Below are 24,932 nucleotides of genomic sequence, written 5' to 3'. Positions count from 1 at the left end.
TTACACCTGAGCAAACTCCTTCTCCCGAAGCTCACTGCTTTTGATCTTGCCAGTGATGGTTTTGGGCAGCTCTGAGACAAACTCCACCTGGCTGAGCATAAAGCAAACCCATTCTGACTAAGTCCCCCGTCATCATCTATCCACCCTCAGCTCTCCTCCCCTGATCCTTCACAGTCCCCCAGACAGGCTGGAACCATGTGGGGGCCTGCATGGGGTTTACCACTCATGTCTGATTTTCCTCTGGCCCCTGAAGTGGGATGCAGCCCTTTGATGTACTTTGAGCAATGAAATATGCGTAGGAGTGTGATGTGCCACCTCACCTCAACAGAGCAGTTGGGAGTCACTGAGACAATCCACCTTCTGTGTCCATCTCTTCTAGTCCTCTGGTGGGTACCTACCTGGTGGCTTCTCCTCTATCCTGGTCCCAGGATGAGGGATATGGAGCAAAGGCCACAGGAAAGCCATGGTGGACAAGTGGCAAGAACAAGAAAGACTCTTTCCTTGTCACAATCCACCACGTCTTTGGGATTGTTTGTTACCCGCAATAACATCAAGCCCTTCCTAACTGGTATACATCCTCTATTCTACCCTCCATAAAGCTTCAGATCCTAGTGTTAGAAGCATGAACTCTGTTGTCACACACACATGGGGTTGAGTTCCAGCTTTTACGTCCTCTAACTTCAGGGAATTTACTTTGAGTCTGGAAGCCTAGTTTCCTCTCTGAAAACTGGGATGTTTATCTCAGGTGGTGGAGAGGACTAAATGAAATAATAATGCATGTAAAGCATTGAGTCCAGAGCCTGGTACACATAGTAAATGCTCAACAAATGTTAGTTATATAGCTGTATAATATGTGTTGATTGTAAACATTCAGACAATGCAGCCAAGCATGATTACAAAAGAAGGAAATATTAACTTTTTTTGTTTTTAAACAAATAAGATAGAATTATGTAGTTTTTTCATAGCCTGATTTTTTAAATCTCAATAATATATTGTCGGGATATTATTATGTTAAAAATAGAAAATCTGCAACATCATTTTAAATTACAGAATAACATTAAATTTCATGAATAATTTAATTATTTCTCTGTTGCTGGACCTTTTTCCAGGTTGTGCCTGGCAGTTAAAACAAAGGAAGTTGAATTAAAAAATATCAGAATGTATTACATGTTGTTAGGGTAGATATTATTTTGTATATTTTTGTTTGTTATGCACATATATGTGTACTGGGTTGCAGTATAGAATGTATGTCTCACTGCAAATACTGTTTTTTCACCATTTAGAAGTTGCTGATTTGGATGTCTTTGTCAAATTCTTCAACACTATAAACAATCTTCTTGGATATCTCTGAGCAATTGTCCAATTCTTTTCCTTTAGGTTGACAGCCAGGCATGCATGAGTTTCTGACACAGGATAGAGGTTCCATGCGATTCAGTTAGCTCCCCCACACCCCTAAGCTGAAATACTTCTTCTGCAGAGAAAAAAAATATTAGTTCTCTTGACTACTTAAGCTTCATGCCAGCCACCCTGTGAGACTTGAGGCAGTGGAGCCCCCAGCACCACTCATGGGAGCAGTCCCTTCCTTCTGCTCTCATTCACCTTCCTTGGATACTTGTATGGGGCTGTCACTGACTTCGCATGCTGCTGCAGTTCCTTGGTGAGCTGGTTCTGATCACGGGACAGGAATTCCGGGGTCAGGACAACAAATGCCTTCACTACCTGCAGTGAAGAACCAGCGTGGAGGATCAGGGTGAATGACGACCAAATGCAGAGTTTCAAGAGTAAATGCTTGGGACTTCCCTGGCAGTCCAGTGGTTAAGACTCATGCTCCCACCCGCAGGGGACACGGGTTCCATCCCTGGTCAGGGAACTAAGATTCCCCATGCCATGGCACACCAGGCAGCCAAAAGAATAAAGAAAGAAAAATTTAAAACTAAAGAGTAAAGGCTTATTAAGTTAATGGAAAAACAAAGTGACAGGTGAGCCTTTGGAAATCCCAGGTTCAAATCCCAATACTTCCAATTTCCACTCTTTGCCTTGGAAAGTCACTTAACCTAGCCTAATCTCAGTTTCCCTCTCTGTGAAATGGCGGGGGCGGGGACAGGTTCATTCTTCATCAGGTTTATGTAAAGATCCCACACGATAATACATATAAAACGTGAAGCGAGTTTACATTTATGTGTATTCCTACCAGTGTTATCATCACCATTTTCACTGTATTGTAGGGAGAGTTCTGTGGGCATTTAATAATGGTTAAACCTTGTGGGCATTTCACAAAGGTTGATAACTTATTAGTTCATATTATTATTTATGTCCTCAATTTTGCAGGGACTGTACATGGAGGGTGTGCAGTGAACGCCTTTCCGATCAAGGACCGCGAGCTCAGGAGCCAGCATGCTGAATCTCCCATTGACGCCACCACTTATAAGCTGTGTAATCAGGTAAGTCATTGACCCTCTTTCCGCCTCTGTTTCCTTCAACGAAAAAGGTATAAACAGAGCCCTGGCCTCACTGTGTTCTGGGAGGATGAATGAGCTGCACACAGTGAGACTTCATTAACCACTAGATGGCGCCAGCAGCGAGTCCACTGTCAGCAGCACTTCAGTCCCAGAGGAGGCCACAGTGCCCCCTGCCGACCACGTCGGGTAAGTGCACATGCCCACCAACCATGCCCTCCCTCCACCCCAGGTCCAAGGCTGGGTAGGTATGGCCTGAAACTTCCCCCTCACCGTCCTTTCCAACCCCACACCTGCCACAGTGACCACCGTGTCCGCCTCCTTAGCTCCCCTCGAATCGGATCCGGGCTGCTCACCACAGCTGACTCAGCCACTGCTGGGTGCTCGGCCAGCGCATTCTCCACTTCCGTCGGCCCAATGCGGTACCTGCAGGGCCAAGGGTTCCCTCTGAGCCCATTCCAGGGCTAGGGCAACCTAGGCCCTCAGGCCTCAACTTCTGGAGACACATCTTCCCTTGGCACAGAGGGTATCTGTCACAGGGATCCAGAGGCCTGTGCAAAGGCTGTGTAGGGGGACTGAAATGGGAAATCCTGAACATTCCATGCTAAGAAATACGAGGCTCAGGTGTTCCCCAGGGCTGCTCACCTCACTCCCCCAGGTGAGGGAGGAGGTGAATGCTTTGTCCTCCCAGAGCAGTGGGGCTTGACTCAAGCTCAAGCAGCTTCTTCTGGCATGAAAACTCTTTATCTTAAACATTTGTATAAATTTCACACCCTATTCCTCACTACATCAGCAATTTTTTTAGAAATTAAAAAAATAATACAAACTCAATTTTTCTTAAATATCCAAGAAAACGTGTTATTCTAGTGTAATGTGTCATTATTTTCCTTGATAAATCATAATAGTTACATGCTTTACAAAGACTTGGAGTCAGACTGTCTTTGTTCAAATCTGGGCTGCACCCTGTAGTATCTTTGAAACTTCTGGCAACTTTTTTCAGTGGTCACTGACTTAGTTTTCACTCATAAAATGGGCACAATTGCCGGAATTCCCTGGTAGTCCAGTGATTAGGGCTTCACGCTTACACTGCAGGAGTCATGGGTTCATTCCTGGCCGGGGAACTAAGATCCTTCATTCAGTGTAGTGCAGACCTTCCCCCAATGAAATAAAATAAAATAAAATAAAGTAAAATAAAATAAAATAAGCATAATCACATCAACCCTCTAGCATTAAGAGAAGGATTGTATAAAGCACTACAGAGAGTGCTATCACATAGTACTTATTCCAAAAAGGTGAATTTTGTTACTGTTGTTGTCACTGAGAAATGGAATATTTCCTGCCTTGTCAATAAACAAAGGATGTCACAGTCATCTATGATTTTAGCCCTCCAACATGAACCAAGGCTAACTCAGGGCTGAAAAGAATGCATACCTTCTATCAGCCATCAGACTGCAAGCCTAGGAAACTCAGGATGTGTCAGGATACTGGCCCAGATAGCTGAAGTGCATATCAAAGGAATGACTTCAGTAACCCAGAATTTTGGATATTCCCATACATAGAATAGCGCTAATTTCCTTAACTTGAGACATCTGGTTTCTTTTAATTAAGAATAATGTCTTGACCTTACCAACTACCTGTCATTTGTTGCAAAACTCCTATATATCTTGGCTCCTCTCCCTTGCATCCTCGGTGCAGTTTCTCACAGCTATCTGAAAAGTTGACTCACAGGCCGTAGGACTCATTTTGCCCCCCCCCCAAAATGTCACAAACTTCACGTTGCGGATATATTTTTGGGTTGACATCATTGTCTTTTCCTGTGACATGTGCTTCATCACAGCAGCACACAGAATAAGCTCCATCAACTATTTGGGACCAAAGTTAAGTTTTCCTTCCCACTCACTTTAAATTGCATGATGTCTTACTATGGTTCAGAGTCAGGCTGAGAGTCCATCACCAATGCATGAAGGGATGTCTGGGCAAGATAGATCCCATCAGGCATGTCAGGGTGATACCTTCTGCTCAGGGTCAGCCACACCTACCTGGATGCATTGATGACATCATCAGCCCTCCCCAGGAACCAGATGTAGCCCTCTGCATCAATAGTTGCTCTGTCCCCTGTGTTGTAAACATCCCCACACTCCACTTCAGCTGTCTTCACTGGGTTATTCTGTGAAGAGAACAGCACTCCTTTGTTGAAAACAGTGAGTTTAGAGATGATGAGCTACAACATAGGGCTTGGATCTGGTTTTGAATCCTGCTTTTGGCTCTGCCTGGAACCTGGGCAATGCTTATCACCTCTCTGTGTCTACTTTCATTACATGCAAGCACTCAATACATGCTACTGATCAATTAGTGAACAATATTAAGCCAATTTTAAGAACAATTTTTAAAACTCACAACTCAGATTCCTGTGGCACTTCAGTAGAGTAAAATTTCCACTAGAGCATAACTGTGTTTATTTTATTCACTGTTGTAAGGTCAGCATTCACACAGTGCCTGGAGAGGTGGGAGATGTCAATAAAAGTTTGCTAAACGAATTTTCTTCCCCAAATATCACCTCATTTGAACCTCACAGAAAGTTTATGAAGCTGATATTTTTAATTAAACTTTTAAGATAATTGTATATTTGCATGCAATTATGAGAAATGATTCAGAAAGGTCTTAGGTACCCTTTACTCACTTTCTCCCAGTTCTGACATCTTGCAGAAATATTGTTCACTATCACAACCAGGATATTGACTTTGATACTATCCACCAATCTCACTCAGATTTCCCCAGTTTCTTACTTGTACTCATTTGTGTGTGTGAGTGTATTTAGTTCTGTGAGATTTTATCACATGTGTAGGTCCATGTATCTACCCCCACAGTCAAGATACAGAACATCCCATCATCACCAGGATCTCTTATGTTGCTTTTATATCCACATCCACTTCTCTCCTCTTCCTTCTTCCTCCTCCCTTCTCATCTCTAACCGCTTGCTATGACTAATCTACTCTCCATTTGCATAATTGTTTCATTGTAATAATGTTACATGAATGAAATCACATAGTGTATAATCTTTGGCACTGGCTCTTTTTTAAACTCACTCTCATTCTCTGGAGATCCATTCACATTGCTGTGTTCAGCAATAGTTTGATCTTATGTATTGCTGAACAGCATCTCACGTTATGGATGAAACACAGTTTAACTGTTCACCCATTGAAGGGCATCTGGGTAGTTTCATTTTTAACTATTATGCATAAAGCTGTTATGAACCTCACAGACTTTGTGTGAGGCTGACATTTTTATAGCCCATTTTACAGAAGAGGAAACTGATGTTCAAGGAGGCACAATAACATTCAAAATCACTTAACTGGTCAGTGGGAAGGTCGCTGTTTGAATTTACAGCCTATGCATGTGATCACTGAGCAATGTGTTGGGTTTTTCTTCTTGTAGAACATGGAATAATTTTAAGAGGTTTCAGAAAAAAAAAATAAAACCTTGAATTGCATCCCCTTATTTGGTTCCTTTCCAATTGTTCTGATTATATTGAGACCCTCAGACATATTTTTAAAGGCTCTGGAACTAGCAAAAGGAAGATAAGTTTCCATTTCAGAGCATTTTTGCCTTTAATTTTTTATCTTTCTACAATTTTGAAGGTAACTTTCCATTTACGGTTATTACACCATTTCAGAGCTTTTATTGAAAATAGAAGTTAGCTAGAATTTAAGAAAATTATTTGTGTGTATTATAGTTTTGGTTATTATTACCTCCTCTTCTTGGCAAGAGATACTCTTTTCCACTTGTGATACCAGATCAACTTCTTTTGTAAACAAAAGTTTTAAAGTAAAATAATAATTTGTTTTAAAGATAAAAATTAAGTAATAATATAGATGGTGCATGGATATGGCAAAAAGTAGTTGACATGGACTTGAATGGCTGAAATTTAAGAGACACCACATCAATGAAAAATCCTAGTCTCATTCATGTACCACTTGAGCTGCTGTCCATATCAGTGTACTGTGATACAACTGACCTGACACACCCCTGTGGACAGATCTTCCCTGAAGGAAATGAAATTTCTTGATGCCAATTATCTCAGGAAGGTTCAGAGCTTGGAACATGGAAGATGGGACTCTCACATCCAGGAAAGGAATCCCTGTCTCTCTTTGGGCCTGAACTTCTTGGAAGTAGACTCTCAGGGCCATAGAAAATCTCCTGAATGGTAGGAGAACAGTACAGTATCTACCACATAGTCTACAAAGGCAACAAAGTGAATTCTTAACCTTAGCCACTTTAAAACACTGCTATTGGTAGGTAATGTCAATAAATGGCATATGCGGAAGATTTAAGGTCTCATTTTTCCACAAAAGCACAAAATAATATAAGAAGCTCAATAGACTATGTAGCACCTCTGGAAAAGAGTCAAAGGCTTAAAACTGATTTGTACCTACCCAATAAAAAAAAATCTTAAAAATGGTAGAAACTTTTTGTGACCTTTTTATTCACACTTGCCCTACCCTTTCTCCTGCATGGCAGTTTTGGTCTTGAGCAGATGGCAGCCCAGTTCCCAGTCACCCTGCTCCAACCAGAGAGGCCAAAGAAGCTCTTATTTGCAAATTATTGTATGCACCTCTTCTAACCTGTCTGGGGGATAATTGGAGGACTGCTGTAAGGCACCCAGTTCACATACCTCAGAATATAGGTGGGAAAATCAACAGGCACTGTTCCTAGAAGCTACCAGGAAGACTAGAAAATTGAAAGATGCCTGAGGTAGGAAATTACCGGTGGAGGTATACAATAGACCATCAAGTTCTGGAGGAAAAGCTGGGGTGAGATTCTTTTGAGAAATTAGGATATTCAAGACAACTGTGTACATGGCAGAATTTAGAAAACCATTCACATACCTGAGCAAGATGTGTGCTCACAAAATTCCTAAGAAGACCTGAAGCTTTCACTTCAGATGTATCTCTAGGCTCAGAGCAAGCATAGGTAAGCAGTGATGGATACCCCAGCACACACCCAACTTGTACAGTTGTTGTTCTCTCTTTTTTGTTGTTATTGGCATTTTTGTTTGTTTGAGCTCTTGGCACTCAAGAGAGTCTCTGCCAAAGCTTTAGCTGAACACAAACAAAATGATCAGAAACTTCAGTGTGATCACACATTGTCATGTGGAAATAATTGTCCTTTGGAAAAACAATTGGAGAATTCTCAAAAGTACTATTATATGCTTCAAAGGTCAACAAAAATACAAAAACAAACAAACAAACCAGTAACAACAACAGAACCACAGAAACCCCAACTTCCACAGAAGCTGGAGAATCTGATTTCCAGAGTTACCACATTGTAATAGTGAGAGGCCCAATTTCCAACTAAAACTTACATGACATACAATGAAACAGAAATCATGATTCATTGAAAGGAATGAAATTAATTGACAGAAATCACCCTGAGGAAGCTCAGACACAAGAGTTACTAGACAAATAGTTTAAATCAAGTGTGTTCAATGTGGTCAAAGGGGTAAGGAAAGAAATGGATAAAGCACTTAAAGAAGTCAGAAAAATGACACATGGACAAAGTGAGAATAGCACCAAAGAGATAGACATTATAAAAAGGAACCCAACAGATGTTCTACAAAAGTACAATAACTAAAACAAATCATTCACTAAAGTGTTTGGCAGCAGATTAAAACAAGAATAAGAAAGAATCAGAGAATCAAAGACAGAACAATAGAATGTACTGGGTCTGTGGAGCAAAACAGAAAAAAATGAAGACGAGCAAACAGAGCCTAATGAGCTTGCATGACACCATCGAGCAGACCAACATGTGCATTATCAGAGAAGGAAATGAAATAGAGAAATGGACAGGAATGTTATTTGAAGGTATAATGGGCAAAATCTTCTCAAATGTAATGAAACACATGAATTCACAAATACAAGAAGTTCAAAGAAATCCAATGAGATTATCCCAAGAGACCCACACCAGCACACATAATAATCAGAATGTTGGAAGCCAAATAGAATCTTGAAAGCAGCAAGAGATGTGACTCATCACATACAAGGATCCTCAATAAGATTATCAGCTGATTTTCACAGGAAACCTCAAGGCCAGAGGTGGTGAGATTACATATTTAGAGTGTTGAAAGAAAAAGCTGTCAATTGAAAATTCTATATCCTGCCTTCAGAACTCTCCTTAAAAAATAGAGAGAAATGAAGATATTTTCAGATAAAAGCAGGGGGAGTTCATTACCACCAGACCTTCCCTACAAGAATTGGTAAAGGGGTTCCTACATGCTAAAATGAAAAGATGCTAGACCTGTGTCAAATCCATATAAGGATATCTTAGGAAAAGGTAGGTGTGTGGGCAAGTATAAAAGCCAATACTAAAGTAATTTGGATTTGTGATTCACTTTTAATTTTCTATAGTATTTAAAAGAAAAATTTACTAAAAAAGAATTGTAAATCTATATTATTGAGTACACAATGTATAAAGATGTAACTTATAAGATCAGTAATAGAAGGAGGGGACAAAGCTCTATAGAACTAGAGATATTTAGGCTTTGCTTCTTTTACTGCTTAAATTCTTTTTAATGAGGTAACATTGGTTTATGACATTATATGTTGAATGTGTACCTTATAATTTGACTTCTTTATACACTAGAGTGTGCTCACCACCAAAAGTCTAGTTTTCATCTTCTACCGTGCAATTGACCCACCTTACCCATTTTGCTCTCCAGCCCCCATCACCTCTGATAGTCATCAATATGTTCTCCGTATCTATGCATTTGATTTTTTTTGGTTTGTTGTGTATTTTAATGTTCATGTAATATTGAAATATCATGGTATTTGTCCTTCTCTGCTTTCTTGTTGGTTCCCTTTGCTGTGCAAAAGCAGTTTAATTTGATGTAGTTCCGGTTGTTTATTTTTGATTCTGTTGCCCTTGCCTGAGGAGACATTTCCAAAAAATCTATTGCTAAGACCAGTGTCAAAGAGCACACTATGTTTTCTCCTAGGATTTTTATGGTTTTGGGTCTTACATTCAAGTTTTTAATCCATTTTGAGTTAATTTTTGTGTATGAAGTAAGATAGTGTCTAGTTTCACTCTTTTTGCCTGTGGCTATCCAGCTTTCCCAACACCATTTATTAAAGAGACTTTCTTTTCTCCACTGTAGATTCTTGGTTACTGTGTCATAAATTAGTTGTTTGTATATGCATGAATTCATTTCTGAGCTCTCAAATGTCTCATTGATCTATGTGTCTGTTTTTCGGCCAGTATTACTTTGAATAGTATAACTTTGCAGTATAATTTGAAATCAGCAAGTGTGATAGCTCCCACTTCGTTCTGTTTTCTCAGTCAGGATTGCTTTGGCTACATGGGGTCTTTGTGGTTCCAGAAAAGTTTAGAATTTTTTTTCTACTTCTGAGAAAAATTTTACTGGGATTTTGATATGGATTGCAATGAATATGAAGATTACTTTAGGTGAAGTGAATATTTTAACCATGTGAATCCTCCAATGCACGAGCATGAAATATTTTTCCATTTCTTGATTCTTCTTCAACTTCTTTCAACAATGTCTTCTATTGTTCAGTGTACAGATCTTCCACCTCCTTAGTTAAATTTATTCCTTAGGATTTTAATCTTTTTCTTGTGATTATAAATAGAAAATTTTTAATTAATTTATTGTTCTGCTAGTTCATTGTTATTGTATATAAATGCAACAGATTTTTGTATACTGATTTTCTACCCTGCAATTTTACTCTTTTCATTTATTACTTCTAATAGTTTTTTGGTGGAGTCTTTAGGGTTTTCTCTTTTTTTATTTTTTAACTTTTTAAAATTTTTTCTAAATTTTTTTTTTATTTTTAAGCTCTTTATTGGAATAAAATTGCTTTTCACTCTTGTGACAGTTTTTGAGGTACACCAAAGTGAATAAACTATATTTATACATATATCCCCATTTCCTCTCCCTCCCAAGACTCCCTCCCACCCTCCCTAACCTGGCCCTCTAAGTCATCACCCATCATTGAGTTTATCTCCCTATGTTATTTAGGAACTTCCCACTAGCTATCTATTTTACATTTGGTAGTGCATTTATGTCAATGCTACTTTCTCACTTTGTCCCAGCTTCCCCTTCACCCCACCCCCCCAACCCTGTGTGATTTTATATGAGAAAACTCTAGATTATGGTACTTGCATCAAAAAATGTAGCATTTTCTCATATAAAATCGTATCATCTGCAAATAGTGACAAGTAAAACTTGTCACCTTTCCAACCTGGGTGCCTTTTATTTCCTTCTCTTGCCTATTTTCTGTGGTTAGAACTTCTAATACTCTGTTGAAGAAGAGGGGCAAGAATGGGCATCCTTGTCTTGTTCCTGATTTTAGAGGGATGGCCTTCAGTGTCTCACTGTAGAGTATGGTTTTAGCTGTGGGTTTGTCAAAAATGAGCTTTATTGTGTTGAAGTATATTCCTTCCATCCCCATTTTATCCAGAGCATTTTTTAAAACATAAATGGATGTTAAATTTGCTGAAATGATTTTTCTGCATTGGTAGAAATAACAAATGAAATTTTTTCTTTGTTTTGTTAATGTGGTGTATCATGCTGCTTGATTTGCATATGTTGAGCCATACTTGGATCCCTGTAATAAGTCCCACTTGATCATGGTGTATGATCCTTTTAATGTATTGTCATATTAGGTTTGCTAATATTAGTATTTTGTTGATAACTTCAGCATCTATGTTCATCAGAAATATTGGCATACAATTTTCTTTATGCATGTGTTATCCTTGTCTTAATTTGGTATCAGTCTAATGATGGCCTTGTAAAAGTAGTTTGGAAACAGTCCTTCCTCTTCACCTTTTTGGAATAGTTTGAACATGATAGGTATCAAACCTTATTTAAATGTTTGGTAGAATTCACCAGTGAAGCCATGTTGTCCTGGACTTTTGCTTACTGGGAGGTTTTTGATTATTGTTTCAATCTCCTTAATGTTGATCAGTCTATCCAGATTTTCTATTTCTTCATGATTCTTTGGTAGGAAGTTATATGATTCTAAAAATATTTCCATTTTTTCTAGTTTCTCCATTTTTTTGTTCATAATAGTCTCACAATCCTTGGTATTTCTGTGGTATCCACTGTTAATACTCCTCTTTTGTTTTTTATTGTATTTATCAGTGCCTTCTTTATTTTATTCTGTGAATCTAGCTAAAGGTGTGTTGATTTTGTTTATCTTTCAAAGAACCAGCACTTTCTTTCATTGATCTGTTTTATTGTCTTGTAAGTCTCCATTTGATTGTTTTCTGCTCTCATTTTTTAAGCTCTTCATTGGAAAATAATTGCTTTACACTCTTATACCAGTTTTTGAGGTACACCAAAGTGAATCAGCTGTATTTAGACATATATCCCCATATCCCTTCCCTCCCGTGACTCCCTCCCACTCTCCCTCTCCTGGCCCTCTAAGGCATCACCCATCATTGAGTTGATCTTCCTTTGTTATACAGCAACTTCCCACTAGCTATCTATTTTATAGTTGGTAGGGTATATATGTCTATGCTACTCTGTCACTTCGTCTCAGCTTCCCCTTTGCCCCCCACCCCCCAACCCCATGTCCTCCAGTCCATTCTCTGCATCTGCATCCTTATTCTTGCCCTGTCACTGAGTTCCTCAGTATCATTCTAATTTTTTTTCTTGGATTCTGTATATATAAGTTAGCATACAGTATTTGTTTTCCTCTTTCTGGCTTACTTCACTCTGTATGACAGACTCTAGGTCTATCCACCTCATTACATGTAGCTCCATTTCATTCTTTTTTATGGCTGGGTAATATTCCATTGTATATATATGCCACATCTTCTTTATCCATTCATCTGTTGATGGGCATTTAGGCTGAATCTATGTCCTGGCTATTGTAAATAGAGCTGCAATAAACATTAAGGTACAAGTTTCTTTTTGGATTATGCTTTTCTCGGGTATATGCCCAGTAGTGGGATTACTGGATCTTATGGTAGTTCTATTTTTAGTTTTTTAAGGAACCACCAGAATGTTTCCCATAGTGGCTGTACCCATTTACATTCCCACCAACAGTGCAGGAGAGTTCCCTTTTCTCCACACCCTCTCCAACATTTGTTGTTTCCAGATTTGTTGATGATGGCCATTCTGATTGGTGTGAGGTGATACCACATTGTGGCTTTGACTTGCATTTCTCTAATGATTAGTGATGTCAAGCATCTTTTCATGTGTTTGTTGGCCATGTGTATGTCTTCTTTGAAGAAATGTCTATTTAGGTCTTCCGCCCATTTGTGGATTGGGTTATTTGCTTTTTTGGTATGAAGCTGTATGAGCTGCTTGTATATTTTGGAGATGAATCCTTTGTCCGTAGCTTCATTGGCAACTATTTTTTCCCATTCTGAGGGTTGCCTTCTAGTCTTGTTTATGGTTTCTTTCGCTGTGCAAAAGCTTTTAAGTTTCATGAGGTCCCATTTGTTTTTTCTTGATTTTATTTCCATGATTCTAGGAGGTGGGTCCAAAAGGATCTTGCTTTTATGTATGTCATAGTGTGTTCTGCCTATGTTTTCCTCTAAGAGATTTATAGTGTCTGGCCTTACATGTAGGTCTTTAATCCATTTTGAAAGGACAGTTTTTAACAAATGGTTCTGGGAAACTTGATGTCCACATGCAAAAGAATGCAGTTACCATATATCATACGCAAAAACTAATTCAAAAAGGATTAAAAAACTTAAATGTAAGAGCAGAGCTTGTAAAACTCTTTGAAGAAAAAAAAAGGAAATTCTTCTTACCTTTGGATTTGGCAGTGATTTCTTGAATATGACACCAAAAGCACAGGAAAGAAAATAAAAAGTATTGAATAGATAAAATGTTCTGCATTAAATTTAAAGACTTTGTGTGTCAAAGGATACTATTAAGAAAGAGAAAAAACAACACATTGAATGGAGGAATATATTTGCAAAACATGTATTTGCATATCTGATAAGGTATTAATAGCCAGATTATGTAAAGAACTCTTACAACTTAGCAACAACAATAACAACAAATGAAAAACCCAATTTTTGAAAATCGGCAAAGAACTTGAAAAGAAAATTCTCAGAAGATATACAAATTGCCAATAAGAACATGAAAAGGTGCTAGTCATTAAGGAACTGTAAATCAAAACCACAATGAGTTACCACTTCACACCCATTAAGATGGCTGTTATTAAAAATAAACTGAAAATAGCAAGCATATGTAAGGATATGTGGAAACCAAAACCCTTGTTCATTGCTAATGGGAATGTGGAAAACAGTCTGGCAGTTCCTCCAAAAGTTAAACAGAATTACCATATAATGTAGCAATTCCACTTCCACCAAGAGAAGTGAAAGCAGGGACACAAACAGTTATTTGCACAACCAGTGTTCACAGCAGCATTATTCACAGCAGTCAAAAAAGTGGAAACAGCCCAATGTCCATCAAGAGATTCATGAGTATACAAAACTTGGTGTATATATATACAGTGGAATATTATTCAGTATCAAAAATGACATTTTGCTACAACATGAATGAAGCTTGAAAACAGTGTGCTAAGTGAACTAAGCCAGACACAAAAAGGCAAATGTTGTATAATTCGACGTATATGAGGCAACTAAACAGGCAGGTTCTTAAAGACAAAAGTACCATTAGAGGTTACCAGGTGCTGGAGAGGTGGGGACTAGGGAGCTATTGTTTAACGGGAACAGAATTTCTTCTGGGGATGGTGAACACTTTCTGCAGGTGCCCAGCAGTGATGGCTGTGCAATATTGTAAAGTTTACTCAATGCTACTGAATAGTATGCTCAAGAATGGTGAAAGGCTCAGTGTGTGAGTTCCCTGGCAGTCCTGGCAAGCTTCACTCATGCCCAGGACATTGCAGTTCTCAACTGAAAACTCCCCAGGAAATTGGAGGAAAAGTCTGCAGAGAGGAGGAAGGACAACTGGGAGGCATGGCTGGTTCTGTCACCTCATTTCACACAAGGGTCCAACCCCAGCTGAGAACTAACTGCTCTCTGCCTATGTCTTCAGCACTGGACCTGAATGTCATAGGGTGGGATGGCCTTCCCCATGGAACCCGGCTTGACATTCATCCCCCAGAAAGTGCCACAAGTTGTTCCCTGTTCACAAAAGAGGAGACCTGGGGTTGGCCAAGAGTTCAGGCTAATCACAAAGCAGTGAGAGTCAAACACTGCATCCTTGCTTACAGAGGTCATTTGATGCTGTGAGAAGAGCTCTTGAGGGGAAGCTAGGAGGTATTGACCCAACTCTAGTCAGCAGACATTCACTGCACCTGACATGGGCTGGTTCTGAGCCCAGTGCTGGGGCTATGGAGTCCAGTGGGAGTGGCCAAGAAGGGGCAGAGGGGTGAGCCCATGGCTGTGAGCATGTAGCATAGGCTTTGGGGTGCCCACTGTATGCCGGACATGTGTCGATTTGCCAGGGCAGGGCCATGAGTCCATTTAACAAACATGTACTTGGAGCTGCCTCATCTACTTCTCAGAGCTGTACTGAGGTTATTAAGATTGTTTGGGTTGTTCCCTCTGCACTGCCTGCTAAGTGTCTCACAGTCAAACTGTGTGCTCTCCTCCTAAACACTCGGAAGTGAACCAGTGAACTTCTGGGGCCAGCTCCTGCCTGCCCCTGTGACGGCTGCTGAGGAAGTGATGGTGAAGTGTACAGGACTTGTTGTGGTGACCTCCATGTTTCTGGAGAGTGCCTTCTATCCCACAGCCTTTGCTGGTCTACCTGAAGCTAATTATCACAGTGGCACCACGTCCTTAGACTGCTCTGTAAGGTTTTGTTCAATAGTTTTGAGCACATTGGACTTTTGATAAGTTGATGAACTATGAATTGTCTTCTCTGCAAATTTATTTGGGAGAAATTAGCCTAGAGCTCTGGAGCCTCCCATTGGCTTTGAGCAATGCTGTGCACACAGTAGGGCCTCTGCACACACTCATAGCATGATTCAGCTCATCTACTGGGCTCAGTGGATGGGGCATCCTGACTGGCTCAGAAGGGATGGTTTACCTACCATTTCTGACTGTCCATAGGCCTCGTGGAGCAGAAGCCCTGTCTGTCTTCTCCACTATTCTTGATCCTCAGGCTTCAGGGCTTCCCCACTAGATATGCAGTGCTGCAGAGTGGGGAACCGGAGACTGAGGGGAAGGCAAGGTGTCAACAAAGCTTCAGACTGGGATCAGTGCTCTGCCCCAGGCCCAGGGTTGGGGCTCATAACATTGTCAATTGAATCATTCATCCTTCTGCTTCTTTACTTTCTTACTTGCCTTCTGGGCATTTTACTGATGGTCAAGTCCTACTGGAAGTCACTCACTTTGTATTGGTCCTTGTTGACACTGTTCGCAGGGGAAGGTGGTGGTGGTTGTGAGGCTAATGGGTTAAATCAGGGAGATCAGGATTGAATTTGGATGTTGATGTAAAAAGAGGGAGAAAAGTGTGCTTAGAACATGCTTTCACCATTCTATGTGACTAAGAGGAACATTTTTATAAACCATAATGACTGATGGATAAGACATCAAGGATATGTGAGGGTGGTAATAGAACCGTACCATCTGATGTGGAGAGTGGACTTTGTGAACTGAAAGGCTTTTGTGTCTGCCTGGTGAATGCAAATTAGTTGTTGGAAATGAATTGCTCAGGACATCAAGGAAGATTAGGCTTCATGTAGGAAAATAAGATCACAGGTAACAGCCCTGAGAGAAGGTATTTTGGAGAGAACAGAAAAGTCTGCTGTGAACATTTGCCATAGTTTGGTAGGTATGTTGGGGGAGGAAAATCCTCTCATCTATTTTCCACATGGAAATTTCCATAAATATTACAAAAACTGTCACCAAATAATGATGGATTCCTTGACGGAAATGGGTGGAATTGATTGAGGTCTTAGTACCAGCCTGCATGGGGCTGAGCTGGGCCAGCTCTTAGGGATGAAGGAGGTGGCAGGCTCCCTTGTCACCTTTTCCTGGTACATACAGAGCCAGTAGTGATGGACAGGAGGGCTGGTTTCATTGAGGGTATGTTCCTCATTCTTGAGCTTAATCCAAAGTACATAAAATAGGCAGAGTCTCCAACAGAGTCAGGAGTTATGCCCTGGTTGAATGTCTACTGGCTTTCGTCACCATCTCAGGGGTGTTCCAAAAAGTGGCTGTACTATGAGCTTTGAAATACAGCTGGAAACATAAAAATTCAGCCAGATTGAGGGTTCTTTAATGCAATCAAGTTGTATTTCAGTTATCTTCGTACACTGAACTCCTTTATACCGTAACTCTTATGTCTAAAACATGTTAGCTCTGATTTTGAAGTAGCCATTTCAATTTCAGAGTTGCTAAAAGACAGGTAAACAACCGTAAGGTTCAAAGGGCAGATTTCAGGTTAGTTAAAAATTAATCTGGAAACATGGGGAAATGCAAAACTAAAATTACATTATGATACTACATACCCATTAGATGGGCAAAAAAAAAAAAAACTTTGACAAAAACAAATATTGCCAAAGATGTGGAAAAATGGGAATTCTCCTACCCTGCTAGTGGGAGCATACATTGGTTCAAGACTTTGGAAAATAAGGTGGTAGGTGCAAAGTCGGTGTGACCCAGCAGATCCTGTCCCAGAGAAGTTCCACAGAAATGTGTGTTTATGTGTTTTTGTACATGTGCAAGGATTCATTGCAGCATTAATCATCAATAGCCCCAAATTGAAAGCTACCCAAATGCCCTTTAATATAACTGATTATAAATGTGGTACTTTCATAAAATGTATTATTATCCAGCAATGAAAATCAACTATGGCATTATGTTACAACACGGACACATCTTAGAAACATAATGTTGAAAAAAGAAGCCATATATTACAGAATAATGCATGCTTACATGAACTTCCAAAGCAAGTAAAATAGAGTAACTTGTCTAGGGATATTACTTTAGGAGGTAAATTATGAGGGAAAGTAAGAAATGAACACCATAAAATCAAAGATAATGGATTCTTTTAGTGGAGATGGAGAGGCATGGTCTGGTCTCTGGGGTGCTGGCAGTGTCCTATTCTGTGACTCGGGTGAGCGATTACATAGGTGTTTTGTTTTCAACAATTCAGTAATCTGTAAATGTGTATCTTATGTACTTTTCTGTAGGCTTATTTCACAACACAAATGTTTAAAAATCTAATCCACAGTTATGCAAGGCTCCCTGAGTGTTTCATTTTGTTCTCTGAGTCCTGTTTAAAGAACCAGTTGGACTGGCTGCTAATTAAAATCACCAACACTTACCCACCCCTCTCTCTCTCTCTCTCTCTCACACACACACACACATACACACAGGCACACACAGAGAATATCCTCAAAGAACCCTAGTTAAAAACAGTCAGACCGCAGTGCATTAGGTAGTTAAAGTTCTACCCAGAGATTCTTGTTATCTGCCCCAGCCCCCTCTGCATACCTGGTGAAATTCTGCTGCAGAACCATTCAAAATACAGAGGGTGAAGCAAGGCATTGGGTGATAGGGTATTTGAAGAATGTCTAGAATGTGAGGAGAGAAGAAATTTTAGTTTACAATTAAGATTTACAATACGGATATGTTATTATTATTTTAATTCTGATCTCTCCTCTAGGAGAGCCCATTTATTCATTTGTTAGTTCTTTCAGTCTGCCTAAGTTGAGCATGAATTTCCTACATGGCATGTGTCAGGTACTATTGGGGAAACACAAGAAAATCTAAGTTGAGGGAGTGGGCAGAGAGGGAATGAAGGGAAAGTTTTATTTTGTGAATTTAAATAGTAAATTTTTAGTTGAGCATTTTGGTTTTAGTTACTATCTCCCATCTTTAGTAAGAGAGAATGAAACTAAAGAAATTAAAAAGTTTAATAAAAATTCACAAAAGAAATAAGTATAAAACAAATTAAACAAACTTTCAAATGCAGGGTTTGGGGTAAAGCTGTAGAATTAATACTTTGAAATATTTCAAGTCTAAAATGCACTGAGACTTTGGGGCCCCCCCTTGTAGGGGAAAGAGAATTAAACCTGGTGGGGAAAGGTGAAAGGTGGATTCAGTGTTGTTTGCGCAGCTTTATGCCTCAGAGATTGGCAGGATGCATGCAGTAAATAATGATGGAGAGGCAGGTATTGATATGGGGCAGGGAATGACAAATGGGAGGTACAGTTTCAGGTGCTGGAGGGATGAAGAGATGAACTTAACCAACCAGCAGAAAAATGTGGGAGAACTAGCTCAGAGAGTGAAGACTGGACAGTTCTGAGAGCAACCTCAGTGGATGTGCCTGCTAGAGAAATGGAAGTGAAGGAAATTGCTTAAAAGGGAGGGAAAATGGAGGACAGAACTTTGGAGGACTACCGTGTTGAGCAGCAAGCTGTGGGGAAGAGGAGGTGACTGTAGCAAGTGGAGAAGTTTCTATGGAGCAATTTGACCTTAATGGAGCAAAGACAGGGCTAGTTCAATGTGTATCAGGGTAAAGGGAAGGTATTTTAGGAGGAGGAAATTTGAATATGTTTGTGCACTGAGTGAGTAAAGCTAATGAAAAGTAAGAGATTGAAAATAGAGGAGAAAAAGTTTAATGAGTTAGAGATTAATAGAGAGGGGCTCCAGACAGAAGGGCAGGGACAAGAACAGGATCAGCAGCAGCTGTCAGGAGGGAGCTGGTCTTTGAGAGGTGAAGGGGCAGGTCTGCCTCTGGGAAAGAAAGCAGGGGAGTGAGCAGACACCCAAAGACAATTTTCAGGTGAAGACAAATGCAATACATGGAAGGAGTTCACGCTGGTGACCAGTTATCATCATGATCTATGCATGCCAGCAACAGCTACCACTCATTGCTTATTTTCTATGTGCCTGTTTCAGGGCTAATCACTTTACACACCTTTCCTGTATCAACACATTAATATTCCCAGCCATTTTGGGGAGATAGTAAGCATTGACTCCCATTTTACAGATAAGGAAACTGAAGCTCAGAGTTGTAAGTAAATGACTAATAAACTCAAACATGGGATAAGAAACTATACCTGTCATATTCCAAGGCCTCTGTTTCTAACATGTCATTTAATTGAGCAGCCACACACACACATTTACAGACACACACAATTACACGCACATTTATACACACATATTTGCATGCACATTTAAACACACATTAACAGACACACACCCATTTACAGACACACATTTACACACCAGGTACCTGGCCCTGGTAGAGCCAGGATCCAGGGTCCAGGAGACCTGAACTTATTCTGGTTGCTTTCATTTCTTCAAATGTATATTCTGCTTCCCAGGTCCACAGAGTCTCATCCACAGGTCTAGGGACAGGTTTGGAACATGTGTTCTCTTCAAGGTTACATCTTGATATAATTCTGATGCAATGACTGATTCAGTGCTTCACACTTTGAGAAACCCAGAGCCAGGGTATGCTAAGAGGCTAAAGTATTTCTCAGTTGGGTCCAGATTTTGAGCTCAAAATGAGTTTCTTCTGGGAGTTTGTTGATATTGAAATTTTAGTCTTCTTACCTGTACAGTGACCTTGGGGTCAAACTGGGGCAGATGGTGGACAAAGACTGTAGACCCTGTGGTCCATGGTTCAAAAAGGGATGCCAGGATAGCCACAACTCATCCTGTGTCTGACAGGCACCAGAAGGTATCAGACATCTTCAGCTGCAGTAATTTCCAGCTAACTCCAAAATAGGGTGGGTGTCAGATACTATTCTAACTGCTGTACTATCCTACCCTTCTCTCCACCCCTGTTCCCTCGGGGTTTGGCTACTCAGTTGTTTTCTTTAGCACAGAAACCAGCTGTCTACAAGAAGTCTTCTCTGCCCCTTGGTCTGGTTAGTAAGTTAGAAACTATTTCAACGTGGGCTGGTTTGAATATTACTGGTTGGGAGAGGCAGAGAAGGGAGAAGAGTTTGGTATAAAATTGTTTAAATGGTTAACCTAGCCTTAGTCTGTATGTTTGTTCCAGGTTAAGGCAGTGGCTTGGTGTGGCTTGGTTCCAGGTATTATTATTCCATAACAGCTCAGGATTAGGAAATCCCATGCCTGATCTGTGCACAATCGAGGAGAGGAGAGGATCTGTCCATGAGGTCACATTCCTGGAGCATTTTATCTTTCCCCACCAAATGCTGGAACTGACAGGGACACAGGGGATTGTCATTTGTGTGGTTTGCAGAATGCCTGGTGTTTTCACCCACATCTCCTCCATATCTCCTATGAAAGTGCTCAGGCAGGACCCGAATGTGCCTCCTTTGTCATTCAGATGCCTCTGTCAGCAAACACTCAAAGAAAGCCTATACTTCTCACACACCTAGGGGTCTGAACCAAAGAGAGCAGCAGGGATAAACAGGATGGGGTCAATTCCACCAGCAGCTCCTTTCCCAGCACATACACATACATGCACACACTCAATCCCAGATCTGTGGCCCAGCTTCTACGTTGGTGCCCTCTTTCTTTCCACGAACGGAAGAAGGATCACAATTGAAGTCCATGGCTGTGCTTTGCCATTTTCGGGAAGCCTGTGGTCCCACTGGTGAATAAGATGACCATTGGGTCCAGGGCTTTTGATTTAATACAGGTGTGATTTGGGATGCTGATCTGCAAAGGAATTCAATACAAAAGACAGAAGTCATGTTTCCTGTTTTTCCATCCTCTAGGGAAGCAAAAGAAATAACATGAGTCTTGGAGTCAGAAAATTGGGGTTTGCAGCTCCCATTATTAGGCATTAAATAAAGTTTATGGGTGACTTGGATAGCTGGATTGGCATTTCTTCATTGTAAGAAATGAGGAAATATGTTGTATTTTTTTGAATTTAACAAACATTGGAATGGTATTTCCTATGATTCCAGAAAATGCTCTAAATGATTTACAAATAGGAAGTCATTCAATCTTCAGAGCAACCCTAAGAGGTAAATACTACTTTTATGCCCATTTAACAGATGAGGAAACTGAGGCTCAGAGAGGTTAGGTAACTTACCTGAAGACATATAGCTAGCAAGTTGCAGAGCCAGGATTCAAACTCAGATGACCTGACCCATACAATATGCTTTTAGTCACACTGCTAACATTGTTTATACACAGACTAGCTTTATGGGAATTTAACCTCACAAACTTGATGTTGAGGGGTGGGAAAGAGAAAGCTGGGTGAATGAGAACGAAGGAAATGTATGTACACGTCTGCCCTGGTATGAGCTTGAGGTGGTAGGTAGAATCCGTAGTTCCCTGTCTGCCTTGATTGCTGGAGAGCTTCTCCTAGACTGAGGGCCTCCTTCTTGAGCCTATAATGATTTTAAATGCAAGATTCCTATAGAGTTCAGTCAGAGAGACTGCAAGCAATTCCAATACTGGGCGAAGCACTGCTTCTTGTTGAGAAATGACCCTATACTGACTCTAGGCAATTCAGGGGACTTTTCATGAGTATTACTTGCTTAAGCTATTTTCATTTAATTCTCTGACTTTAGAATCTAGCATCAGATGTGATTTCACTAATAATTGCCTTTTGGGGTTGAAGTAAAGAGTTTTAAAAACAGTGGAGTTACTTTAAGAAAACAAATCTAGCATGGTTTGTGTGTGATATGAAAAATGCCTGAAGGCTTGCAGAATCAGAGTTTTGGAGGTGGAGCAGTTCTTTCTTACCTCCAACCCTTCTCTAACTTTCCCTTCAAGGTGTCCCTATAGGCACCCACCCCCTAGGGGATGGAAAGTGTTTGCTCCCGAGGCTGCCTGTCATTTTTCTCTCAGTCTCAAATTTCACCTTAAAATTCATTTTTTTTATTGCTGAGTAATATTCCATTGTATATATGTGACACATCTTCTTTATCCATTCATCTGTTGATGGGCATTTAGGTTGTTTCAATGTCCTGGCTATTGTAAATAGTGCTGCAGTGAGCATGTGGTACACATATCATTTGTGTGTATAGTTTTCTCAGTGCATATATTAGTCAGCCATAAAAAGGAATGAAACTGAGTTATGTGTAGTGAGGTGGATGGAACTAGAGTCTGTCATACAGAGTGAAGTTAGCCAGAAAGAGAAAAACAAATACCTTATGGTAACATATATATGTGGAATCTTAAAAAAATGGTACCAATGAATCCAGTGGCAAGGCAAGAATAAGGATGCAGACGTACAGGACAGACTTAAGGACGTAGGGTGGGAGGCGAAGGGGAAGATGGGATGAAGTGAGAGAACACATACACTAACAAATGTAAAATAGATAGCTAGTGGGAAGCTGCTGCATAACACAGGGAGATCAACTCGATGATGGGTGATGACTTAGAAGGCCAGGATAGGGAGAGTGGGAGGGAGTCATGGGAGGGAGGGCATATGGGGAGATATGTATAAATACAGTTGATTTACTTTGTTGTGCAACAAAAACTGGCACAACAGTGTAAAGTAATTATACTCCAACAAAGAGCTAAAAAATAAATTCACCTTAAACTTTCATTCAACTTCTTTAAGTGTTAATTTTTATATAAATATTTCAGATTCCCCACCTACAAAGAAAATGCAACACAATACCCCTCTGACTTTACACATCTCCTTTGTGCAGGGGTGATTCTATTTTAGTGAGAGAAGCAAAGAAGTTCAATTTCCTTATTTTATAGATAAAACAATTGCAGCCAAAAGAGGAGAAGGAACTAACCTAGGGTCCCACAGCAAATCAGCGACATAACTGGGAAGAGAAGCTCAGACCTGGTGAGCTTCCTCCCACTGACTGCTTCTCTGCCAGCACTTGGGAGTGAGTGGTCTTCTCCTGCCATTCCTCAGAAAGCACATTCATCAGACAAGAAACTCAATCAGTGATCAGAAGTCCAGCCACCTCTTACAGCTGTGGTCAGATAACAGGAGCTTGGTTTGCAGAGCAGGATACTCAGAAGCCACAGAATCCACTTCTGAGGCAGGAGTATCTGTGGTCATGATGCCCTTGGCTTTAGACAGAGTCAGTTGAGAATGTCCTTGGCCTTCATCTGGGTTGTCCCTGGCATGAAGATGATCCCTAGGGATGAGAAAGAAATGGTTTGTTGTGGTTTCTCTTTCACAACCTCACAACCATGGGCAAAAGACCTGGTTTATCTGCAGAGAAATACCCTAAGCTCTGGCTGTGCAAGGTGTGGTCCAGAGCATCAACACCCCTAGGACACAGAATCTCACACCCCACCCCAAGCGTACTGAATCAGAATCTGCATTTTTCTCCAAGTTATGTCTATGCACATGAAAATTTGAAAAGCCTGTCCTAAACTTTTCTGCTCTAGATGGATCTAGCCAGTAGACAGGTGAGTCCTTCTTTACACAAATTTACAAGGGACCTGGGAAAGACACAAATAGGACAGTGTCCCTGACACTGCCCCCCTGCCCCCATTTTTCTCCTCTCACTTCCTTCTCTGTCATCTTGAAGCTCTTGTCATCTCTTGCCATCATTCCTCATGTCATCTTGAATTTCCTCTCTTTCCTTCATTCCACATACCCAAAGTTAACTACAATGTCTTTTGAACTTTCCTACCTTCCCTTCCATTCTCCATCACCAACATTTTTTTATGTTTTTCTTTAACTTTTTATTTTTGTATTTTTTTTACAATAAACTGCATATATTTAGAGTGTACAATTTAGTATCCCAATATCCCAATTAATCCCCCCCAAACCCTCCCCGCTTTCCCCACCTGGTGTCCATATGTTTGTTCTCTTCATCTGTGTCTCTATTTCTGCCTTGCAAACCAGTTGATTTGTACCATTTTTCTATTTTCCACATATATATGTTAATATACAATATTTGTTTTTCTCTTTCTGACTCACTTCACTCTGTATGATAGTCTCTAGGTCCATCCATGTCTCTAAAAATGTCCCAGTTTCATTGCTTTTTACAGGTAAATAATATTGCATTGTATGTATGTACCACATCTTTATCCATTCATCTGTTGATGGACATTTAGGTTGCTTCCATGTCCTGGCTATTGTAAATAGTGCTGCAATGAACACTGGAGTGCATGTGTTTTTTGAATGATGGTGTTCTCTGGGTATATGCCCAGGAGTGGGATTGCTGGGTCATATGGTATTTCTGTTTTTAGTTTTGCAAGGAACCTCCATACTGTTTTCCATAGTGGCTGTATCAATTTACATTCCCACCAGCAATGTAAGAGTGTTCCTTTTGCTTCACACCCTCTCCAGCATTTACTGTTTGTAGATTTTCTGATGATGCCCATTCTAACCAGTGTGAGGTGATACCTCACTGTAGTTTTGATTTGCATTTCTCTAATAATTAGTGATGTTGAGCAGCTTTTCATGTGCCTCTTGGCCATTCATATGTCTTCCTTGGAGAAATGCCTATTTAGGTCTTCTGCCCATTTTTTGATTGGGTTGTTTGTTTTTTTCATATTGAGCTGGGTAAACTGTTTATATATTTTGGAGATTAGTCCTTTGTCTGTTGATAAGTTTGCAAATATTTTTTCCATTCTGAGGATTGTCTTTTCGTCTTGCTTATAGTT

General features: G+C 40.2%; 1 pseudogene; it reads right to left on the bottom strand.

Annotated features, from left to right (window-relative positions):
* On the bottom strand, positions 1 to 23,972 carry LOC130860987 (acyl-coenzyme A synthetase ACSM1, mitochondrial-like; annotated as a pseudogene).
* Positions 23,973 to 24,932: the final 960 nt, after the last annotated feature.

This window comes from Hippopotamus amphibius, chromosome 9, assembly GCF_030028045.1.
Source record: "Hippopotamus amphibius kiboko isolate mHipAmp2 chromosome 9, mHipAmp2.hap2, whole genome shotgun sequence".
Lineage (NCBI taxonomy): Eukaryota > Metazoa > Chordata > Mammalia > Artiodactyla > Hippopotamidae > Hippopotamus > Hippopotamus amphibius.
The sequence above is the reverse complement of the archived record's forward strand: the minus strand, read 5'-3'. Positions and strand labels throughout refer to the sequence as shown.